We start from the raw sequence: 10,864 nt of genomic DNA, 5'->3' as shown, positions 1-10,864 counted from the left end.
CATTCTAATAGCTTTCTGTTGCACTGTGGTATTTTATTTTCTGGCTGTCTGTTAAACACATCCACAAACACAAATGTTTATTGAATTTTACTGATGAGGGGCGTGTTAACAATGTTTTATGATATGTTTTTCATTTTGTGGCCAAAAATCTCTTAGAAGTTCCTGTGAGTCATTCAAGGGACTTCTGGATGTTAGAAGGTCAGTAGCAGTGGAGGGTTTTATGTATGAAACAGTAGGACCTTTTGACTTAACTGTCTTAATTCAAAGTTCTTTTTGGTGCAGTTATTTTAATGAGTCATGTCACAGGCATATAAATCAATCTTATGAAGTCATAAAACTCAGGTACATATCATCAATAATATGCAATGGCTACTCTTTTTTAGTAGAAAATTTGTTTTCCTACAATATATTTGGATCATACTTTTTTCTCCCCTAACCCCTCCCAGATCCTCTAACTTCCCCAACTATTCAACTCCGTGCCTTTTCTTTCTCTCTTTAGAAAACAGTCAAACAAACAAACAACAACAACAAAACAAAACAAAAAACCTAGCTAGGTGGCAGTGGCGCACGCCTTTAATCCCAGGACTTGGGAGGCAGAGGCAGGCAGATTAGGCCAGCCTGGTCTACAGAGTGAGTTCCAGGACAGCCAGGGCTACACAGAGAAACCCTGTCTCGAAAAACCAAAAAACAAACAAACAAGAAAAAAACAAAAACAAAAAAACCCAAGAAAGCAGAATTAAAAAAAAAAACAAAGAAAAAAAAACATTCATAGACCCCCTCCAAAAACAATCGAACATACAAAAGATCTTGAAGTCAAAACCCTTAAATACATATCAGAAGCCTTAATATACAAGCAGAACAACAATGATTCAAAAAAAAATCTCCAAAATAAAGCTATATAAGACAAAAAGTCTATGAAAGCACCATTGGGTTTGTTTTGTGTTGATCAACTACTCTTGGGCCTGCATGGGACTTACTCCTAAGTTTGGTTAATATACCCAGTGAGACTCCATTGAAGGAAACTTATTTTTTCTTTACAAATAGATGCCAACTGTAGATAGCCTCTTGCATGGGGATGGAAGCTCCCCATCCACTTCCTACTTTCAGCACTGAGACTCTGTCTGACTTAAGCCTGTTCACGCTGCTGTAGTCTCTGTGAGTTCACATGCGCACCAGGCCTGTTATGTGTGAAACATACTATTTCCTAGGTGTCATCCATCTCCTTTGGGTCTTCAATTTTTTTTCTTTTTAGTTCCTTTTTTTTTTTTTTTTTTTTTTTTTTTTGCACAAAGGTGAAGGGTTTTATGCAGACATCCCACCGTTTAGGACTGAATGTTCTACAGTTTCTCACTCCGCACATTCTCCAGTTGTGGTCTCTGTATCAGTTCCATCTAATTCAAAGAAGAAGCTTCTCTGATCGTGGTTGAGTGAGGTACTGATCTATGGATCTAGGAGAATGTTGTAAGGAGTCATTTTGTTGCTATGTTCCTTTAGCAGAACAATGGCATTTGATTCCTCCCTAGGCTCACGGCCTGTCTAGTCTCAGGTTCTTGAATATTGGAACAATGTCAGACATGGATTCCCCCTAAGCACAACAGTTCTCAATCTATGTGTTATGACTCCTTTGGGGGTTAAACAACTCTTTCATAGGGGTTGCCTAAGACCATCAGAAAACACAGCTATTTACACTATGATTCATATCAGTTACAAAATCATAATTATGAAGTAACAACAAAAATAATTTTATGATTGGGGTCACCACAACCTGAGTAACTGTATTAAAAGGTTGCAGCATTAGGAAGGTTCTAGTAGAATGAGCCTTAAGTCCTTAGAGTGGTTGGTTACCCTCACAATGTTTGTGCCACTATTGCACAAGTGTATTATGCAAGTGGGTCACCATTTTTACATAGTTTGTAGTTGGGTTGGTAGTTACCTTTCTCCTCTGGTAGAATGCAGAGCGCCTTCCAATATCATGACCATTATTCAGTGGGTGTGAACACTAATTAGGCACTAGTTTTAGAGTAATTTTATATGTATGTTCATAAGGGATATTGGTCTGTAAATCCCTTTTTATCTTTTTCTTTTGATTTTTTGTTGGGTCTTTGTGTGATTTAGGTATCAGGGTAATTGTGGCTTCTCTTCTGTAGACTAACTAAATCAGTATTGGCATGATTTTTTATTAATATCTGGTATATTTCCCAAATGAATCCATCTGGTCCTTGGCTTTTTTTAAGGGGCGTCTTTAGTTACTACTTCTATTTCACTAGGTTTATGGGTCTTTTTTATCTGATATTGATTTAAGTTTGATAATTTGTATATATCAGGGAATTCATCCATTTCTTTTAGGGTTTCTAGTTGGGTGGAGACCAGATTTTTGAAGTGTATCTTTATGATTCCCTTGGTTTCCTTGGTGACTCTTGTAATGTCTCATTTTTTAATCTCTAATTTTATTACTGTGAATCTTCTCTCTCCATCGTTTAGTTAATTCAGATAAGGGTTTATCAGTCTTACTGATTTCCTCAAATAACCAACTCTATTTTTAAGTTAATTAATTTACTTTGCATCCCAATGTCAGCCCTCCTCATGCAGATCTTCCCCTACTCCTCCCTCCTCATCCCTTCACACACTACACACCCTCTCTTTGGCACATCAAGTCACCACAATACTAAGTGCATCCTCTCCCACTGAAGCCAGACAAGATGGTCCAGTTAGGGGAACAAGATCCACAGGCAAACAGTTAACAGATTCAGGGACAGCACCTATTCCAGTTGTTTGGGGACCCACATGAAGAACAAGCTGCATATCTCTTACATATGTGCAGGTGGCCCAGGTCCAGCCCACACTCACGCTTTGGTTGGTAGTTCAGTCTCTGGAGGTCCCCAAGGGTCCAGGTTAGGTGACTCTTTTGGTCTTCCAAATGGAGGGATAAAGACAGCTACTCACCCAAACAAAACTGAAATGTGTCCTGTCTACAAGATGTGCAGGAAAAAAGATAGATTGGAAATGGGAAGAATGGGCAACCTATTACTGCCCCAAATTCAGACCCATCCCATGGGCAAGGACCAATCCCTGACACTATTAATGATACTCTGTTATGTTTGCAGACAGGAGCCTAGCATAACTGTTCTCTGAGAGGCTCCACCCAACAGCCAATGGAAAGAGATACAGAGACCTACAGTCAAACATTATATGGAGCTTGGGGAGTCTTATGGAAGAGCTGAGGATAGGATTGAGGGACCTGAACAGGACAGGGCCTCCCCAGGAAGACCAACTCTTAATTTCATTGATCCCTTGAATTTTGTATCTTTATTTGTTTGTTTCTGCTTAATTTATTTCAGTTCTAAGTTTTATTATTTCTTGCTGTCTACTCTTTTTGGGTGCTATTTCTGCTTGTTGTTCTGGAGCTTTCTAGTGTGCCACTAAGTTAGTTTCTTTCTTTCTTTCTTTCTTTCTTTCTTCCTTCCTTCCTTCCTTCCTTCCTTCCTTCCTTCCTTCCTTTCTTTCTTCCTTCCTTCCTTTCTTTCTTTTTTTCTTGTTAGCTTCAATATATTTTTTTTTCTTTTTTCTTTTTCTTTTTGTCACAGAACACTGTTTGCAGTAGAGGAAACCGGCATAGCAGTCTGGTAGTGTCATGGTTTCTCCACATAACCAGGACATGGTCATTGGTCATCCTTCAGCACAAAAGTCCTCATGGCATGTACCCTATTGAAATTCAGGATAGCTCCAATAGTCTCTGTTTTTCTTTGTCATTTTTTAAAAAAATAAACATTTTAGGTTTGTCCACAAGAAGGCCACATAGGCTCTTGACTAGCAGAAGACAGAAGTGCTGTTAAACACCTGGGCTGCCGCCTGCTCTGGGCTAGCAGTTCATCTTTTTTTTTTTTTTTAACTCATTTTTATTAAAAAAAATAAAAATGCTCCAACGATCAGTTTTACAAAATCTCTAAGGGAAACACAAGAGCAAGGTGCTGAGGTAAAAAAAAAAAATACCTGAGGTAGCTTTATTTGTGTGTTTTTCTCATTTAAAAAAAAATCTGTAAATTTAATGCCCTGGGCCAACAACCTCGTTTGTATAAATTGCTATTTTCCTGCGCTTTAAATTTTTAAAGAAAGAAATAATTTCACTAAGTGTTGATGGCTTATATACCAAGATGTAAAAAGAAAGTACATTCTTCCTTTGTGGAGTTTTTCTTTGTCTGGTTGGCTGGTTTATTTGCTGGGTTCCTGCTTTCCTCTTCCAAATGCTAGGACAAATACCACTGACTCTTGTTCGCCTGAGTAACCAAGTGTGAGGTGAGGCTGGTCTGTGTGGTTCGCGTTTGTTCCTTGTGTGGTTCACGTTTGTTCCTTGTGTGGTATGGTATTCAGAGCACTGCTTTGCCTGGGGTGGGGGAGGGGCACATAGATATGGGGAGCAGAAAAAGGAAGGGATTCAAAAGAATTTTGGGTAGAGAACGGAGGAAGGAAGGGGAGGGAGATAAAGAGAGAGACAGAGAAATATATAGCAGTATGCAAAAACAAACAAACAAATAAATAAACAGTTTAAAACCTGTGAAGCCAAGAAATGGGTGTATGGGATAAACAGGTGACAGGGCCTAGGCCCCCTCCTCAGGGACGGTATCCCTTCTGTTGACAGACACAGGTGACCCACAACTGCCATTAAGTGTCCTTGACAAGAGAGAGTTCCCTCCAAGTGAATTTTGTGTGGGTGGCTCAAAGTTCCTTTCTATACCAATGGACCTCACCCAAGACCTTAGTTTTTAAAGTCTAAAAAAGCCTGCTTTCTCTTCAAAAAGAAAACAAAATTAATCACTGAGTAAAAATTGGAGTTAGTTGAGTTATTTGATATATTATTTCTAAAATATATTAATGCTGCCAGCGCCCTGTGTAACCCACAGGCCACATTTCTTAACATCCTTCCCCTTCTGATTTGTATATGCATGTACAGAGACAACTTTCCACAACAAAGAAACGGCTAGGAATTTTGCTTTGCTTTGAGCATGTTCACCTATGTTAGTTCAACTGAAAGGGATGGCGTCCTGGGAGCGGAGGAGAAATCTGAGTTGGATGGGCAGTGGATGGCTGCTACGCCTGCAGAAGCCAGGGGAAGCCGGGGGGGCAGGCCAAGCGGTGTTTCTGGAGAACCTGGCCTTCCCTGTGCCCTCCTGGATCCCAGGATGTGTAAGGGTCTGCAGGCCCTGGCTGCTCTGCAGACTGCTCACTCCTTGGGATGGACTTTGGTTTGCTCCCGATCTGCTGGCTGTTTGGTCTCATCTGTCAGGTGTTGGGAGGGCTACGTTCATCTGTTGTTTGCTGGTGTCTGTGGGAGCCTCACTTGCTGCTCTGTGGGGCAACTCCCTGAGGGTATTTCTGCTCCTGTTGCTTTATCTGCTGTACAATTTCTCTGATCTTTTGTTGTGCAGTCTGGCTAGCAAAAAATGCCCGATAATTCTGCCGATCACTTCCTCATTCTCGTCTGGCGTTTGGTCACGAGGCACGATAACTTCTGCGCTTGTCAAGTTCTGCAGCTAGTTCACGGTTTTACCGCCTTTGCCAGTCACCCGGCCAGCTGACGAGGGAACTCGGATGTGGGCCTCCAGCTTCACCTCTTCTTTGGGATTAAAGAAGTTTTCTTCTTTCAGTTTCCCAAAGATCCGTCCCTGAGCCTTGAATTGGGCTTCAGGGGGCCCGGTGATGACGACCATCCTCTCACTGACATCTGGACCATCCACTGGAGCGATCTTGATGGAGGCACCAGCAAATCGAGCCAGCTGTTTGATGTGTGCCCCCTTTTTCCCGATGATAGCACCCACAGCCTGGGTTGGGATGAAGAGACTCACAGTCTCCTGCTCTGGGTAGGCGTCATGATGCGGGAATGGGCCGAAATGGTGATGAGGGTACAGACTGGAGAAGTATCCGGAGTGGGTAGCAAAAGGGTGCTAGGGGAGACTGGGGGGAATTCCACGGGGCCCTGCTGGTGGTGGAAGCACGGACAGTCCTGTTGAAAAGATGCCAAGTGCACTGAGGTTCAGCCCTGGGATCAGACTGGCTTGTTGGTTAACGGCCAGCATGTCGTTTTCAAAGGCCTCACGCAGCTTCCTCATGATCTCTCTCTCAGCACTGGCACAGGCTTCAATGGGGCCTTTCACGGTGATGGTTCTCTCCGGGTTATATATGCTCAAATCCTGCAAGGGTGAGATGGTTATCTTGGTCCCTGTCTCATGTTCAATTTTCTTCAGATTTCTGCCTTCTTTGCCAATCAGTCTTCCAACAAAGCCGTTGTGGGCCAAGATTTTCAGAGGAACCTCCTCAGCCAGCTTGGCCTCATCAGCCTCTTTCTGCATAATCTCAAGAATCATGCGGCATGCTTCAGATGACCCTTCTGGGGTGGCATGGATTGTGACAGGCTTCTCTGCAGCCTCAGAGTTCTCCTTCCTGTGAATGTCTACCCGGGACTGGGTCTGTTTAGTGATGTTCTTTATGGTCAAGCCCTCCTTTCGGATGATGGCACCAACAAACTGGGTGGGGACCAGGATCCGCAGCGGGAAATCAATCTGTCTGGACTGAGAAAAGCTCCCGTGGCCTTGTTCCTAGGCTCGATGAGGGGGTGAGGGGGAGCTCACCTCTTTGTCGGGGATGTAGAAAATCTTGAAGGAGTAGTCCTCGAACTGATGCCCACTTAGCTTCTCAAAAGCTATCTTTGCCTCTTCTCTTGTTGTATAGGTGACGTTGACAACGGCAGTTTCTGTATCTGTGTTGACTTGTTCCACAGTCTCCACAGTCCCATACTCAGCCAACAGTCCATCTAACACCTCCCACTGCAGGTGAGGCGGGATGTTCCGAATCTGGAATTTTCTGCTCCTTAGCTTTTTAGAGACTGAGTAATCAACTTCCATGATTTGACCATGCAATTCCACTTTACCCGAGAGGGTCTTGATGGTGCGGATGGCCCAATTCTGGTCGGGGTAGTCCATGAAGGCATAGCTGGACTTCTGTAGGACCTGTCCCACCAGGGGCAGCTCCCTGTCCCCGAAGAGCTGCCGGAGGTCGGTGGTGACAACGGGGCTCAGGTTCCCAATGTACCTCTTGTTCATCATCGACGTCTTCCTGAGAGCCCGCGGCTCCCCCAGCTCCTCCTGCGCCCGCGCCTGCCCCCACCCCAACCCTCACTCTCAGCCTGGCTCCCCCCACCGCGGCCGGCCGGGCCCGCCCCGGTGGCAGCGCCACTAATTTTCAAATATGAATTATCTTCAGTTTTTTCATGTAGGAACTTAGTGCTATGAACGTGTCTTTTAGAACTACGTTCATTGGGTCCTGTAGATTTGAGTATATTGCGTTTAATTTTCATTTGATTCTAAACAGTTTTAAATTTTCTTCTTAATTCCTGTCCTGACTCATTCTTCATTCAGTATTGATCTGTTCAGTTTCCATAAGTTTGTATATAGTTTTTGTTGTTGATATATAGCTTTAATCCATGGTAGTCAGATAGGATGCAGGGTTGGTTTGCTGTTGTTACTGTTTTCCAATTTTCTTATATGTGTTGGGACTTGCTTTATGTCTAAGTATGTGATAAATTTTGGAGAAAATTTTATCAGCTGCTAGAAGTATTTTCTTTTGTATTTGAGGGAAATATTCTATAAATATCGGCTAGGCTCATTTGTTTTATGATGTTATTTAGTCCAATATTTCTCTATTTAATTTTTTGTCTGGTTGACCTGTCCATTGATAACACTTGAGTACTGAAGTCACCTATTGTCATTGTAGGATAGTCAATATGTTATTTTGGCTGTAGTAACATTTCTTTTAGGAACTTAGGTACCCCCAAGTTTGGCACATAAATATTTAGAATTTCAAAAATTCTTTTGATGGATTTTCCCTTTGATTAGTTTTGGCTTGAAGTCTGCTATATCAGATTTTGAGATAATTATACTTGCTTGTTTCTTGGGTCCATTTGCTTGGAGTACCCTTTTTCATCCTTTTACCCTGAGGTGATGTTTATCCTTGAAGGTAAGGTCTGTTTCTTGGTTGCAGCAGAAAGATGGGCCATATTTTCTAGTTTAATCTGTTAGTCTGTGTTTTATTTGGGGGACATTATAATTGTGATCATTATATTGAGAGTTATCAATTCACAGTGTTTTTTGATTCCTGTTATATACTTGTTATGGTATGAGTTCCCCCTTTCTTTTGATTTACTGTTTTGTGACTATTTATTTCTTAAGTTTTTTTGGATGTGCTTAACTTCTTTAGTCTCAAGTTTTTATCAAGTGTCTTCTGTAGAGCTGGATTAGTATTGGTAGGTATTGCTTAAAATTGATTTTAAGTGCTTTTCTTTCTGCAGTGATTTGTAGTTTTGCTAGATATAGTAGTCTGGTCTGACATTTATGGTCTCTCAAGATACAACATCTTAGGTTCTTGACTTTTTACAATTTTTGCTTCCAGTTTATTTCAGTTTGGGTTTTCTTTAGTAATTCTACTTTTATGTTTCTTGAACTGTTTTCATTATTTCATGCTATGATTTCTTTATGGTTTTGTGGTCTCATTAAGGGATTCATTCATGCTCTCTAAGATCTTTAGCATATTCATAATTGTTATTTTGAAGTTGTTGTCTTGGGTCTCAGCTATATTGCAGTTCTCAGAGCCTATTCTAGTAGGCTACCGAGTTCTGCTTGGAAGCATATTATTTTGACTCTTCATTTTTCTGTTTCTGTGCTGGCTTCAGGCATCTGGAGTTATGGTGATTGATGCTGATATCTGCTCTTTTCTTTGTTGGGTGAGTATGCAATTCCTTGATTTTTGTTGCCTTCTCTGGATCTTAGGAAAGTGTTGTGACTGTGAGTCCCCCACCAGAGAGTGCATTTGCAAGTTGGTGAGCCACAAAGAAAAATAGAGGTAGACTGGGAGAAAAGACAGAGAGAGGCTGTGGGAAAGAGCTCAGATATCTTGTTCATACCAAGAGATGAGGTCCCCAGGGGTTTGGAGGTGTGGTGGGAGGAGAAGCTCCTAAAAATTAAGCTATAGTAGGATAAAGAATTCATCTGGAGAGACCCTAAAAGAGCTGGTGGACTGTGGTTCTGTACCAGTGTTGAGTCTTTAATGAATAGAGTTGAAATAGGATGGATATTGATACAGGGCTGAGGGTGAGACTGTAGAGACGGACATGGAGAATAAGAATAGTGTGACTTATAGAGTCCCAGCTAAGTGTGGCCACCAGGAGTCCCCTGTAGGGGGCATTTTTATGTGTAAGCTTCTGACACAAAGGACTGGGGATGGGCTAGAAGAAAAGAGTTAAACAGGATCCTCACTAAGAGGTGAAATTGATAATAGCCACCATGATCTTTAGTCATTCCAACCCCTACTCCTGGTGCAGTGATTTTCATTTCCTATTTTATTCATTTGCCATAGTGTTTAAATTTTATGCATATTTATTACTTTTACATTTAAAAGTTAAAGCTATTTCTTAGATATCTAGCTAAGCTGATATAAATTCTTAGGCGCATTTGGCTTATCTCCCTAACCTAGCATTACACTGGAGTGTTCTGACTTGAAAGTGTGTATTACCAAGAGCTCTATGAGAACTGCTAGAATTGTAATTCTCAGCTTTCTGTGCATTCTTATTCTTACTTAAGAAAGTAAATATCTGTATCCAGAATGTCTTCAACTCTGACAAATGAAAAGAGAATTTGAGAGTGACCAAGGCATAGAATTCCTGAGCCTCACTCCATATGTGAAACTCTTCTCACAATCATTGTATTTATTCTTCAATTTGACTTCAATTCTTCACCCTGGAATAATAAGTAAGATGTGAGTTTACTTGTCTTATTATTTATTATAATATTACCTGGTGTGTAAATTTTTTGTAGGTTCTTTAACAGGCACACAATCAGTAGCTTGCAAATCAGGACCTTATTTTTTAATGTTTTTTGGAGGCTATAACATACAAATTCAAGGTCTCGCCAGGATTGGACTTCCTCAGAAGGCTATAGAGGGGGATCTTTCCTTACTCTATCCAACTTCTGGTGGCTCCAGGTGGTCCTTGGCTTGTGGTTAGTTTTTGCTTCTGTGTTATGCTTCCTGTGTCTTTTCATCTATAAGAAACCACCTGGAATTAGTGCCCACTCAAGTAATCCAGGATCAGCTCATTATCTAAAAATTGTAATTATATCTACAAAGACTGTTTCCCAAAGAATGTAACATTTCATAATAGGTAATAGTCATAGATTCTGGGAATTAAGAGATAGGGATCTTTGTGGGATGTTAGGCTAATTCAGCCTACTATATTTGGTAATTAAAAGAAAATTCATAATTTTAAAAACAAGTGAGAGTTGAATTAATCCTATTTTCTCCTGTGTTGAAATGTCTCTTCCCTGGCTCTGGAGCACAGAGCCACACACTGGTTTGGTTTTTCAATTGGTCTTTGGTTAGGATAAGGCTTCTACAACTACACTTAAATTGAGCAACCTCCACTTAAAATAACTTCATTTTCCCACAAGGAGACAGAAACTTGTACATTAAGAAGAATATGGGTGTTTTTGTTTTGAGACAGGGTCTTAGTGTATAGCTCAGGATGATCTTGAACTCAGAATCTTCTTCTTTCAGCTCCAAGTGTAGGGATTACAGGTATGAAGCACCACTCCTACTTTAAGAACATAACTCTTTGAGTTCTAGAAGATGCACATATCATCTCTTTCAACCCACATGGTTCTGGGGCCAAAGCTACATCTTCTTTCTTTAGTGTTTTGCTTTGTCTTGTTTTGTTTTTGATAAAGACTTGATGATAATATGTGTAATACTACCGTTTGTTGGTGATAATATGTGTAATTCTAGCATGTTAGAATTGTTGTGAATACAAAAGGCTTTGAAATAG

At 41.0% G+C, this 10,864-nt stretch overlaps 1 pseudogene; it reads right to left on the bottom strand.

Annotated features, from left to right (window-relative positions):
• Nucleotides 1-5,331: 5,331 nt before the first annotated feature.
• LOC114640940 lies at nucleotides 5,332-7,097 on the bottom strand (annotated as a pseudogene).
• Nucleotides 7,098-10,864: the final 3,767 nt, after the last annotated feature.

This window comes from Grammomys surdaster, unplaced genomic scaffold (assembly GCF_004785775.1).
Source record: "Grammomys surdaster isolate TR1022 unplaced genomic scaffold, NIH_TR_1.0 127, whole genome shotgun sequence".
Taxonomy (NCBI): Eukaryota; Metazoa; Chordata; class Mammalia; order Rodentia; family Muridae; genus Grammomys; species Grammomys surdaster.
This window is presented reverse-complemented; position numbering and strand designations above follow the sequence as displayed.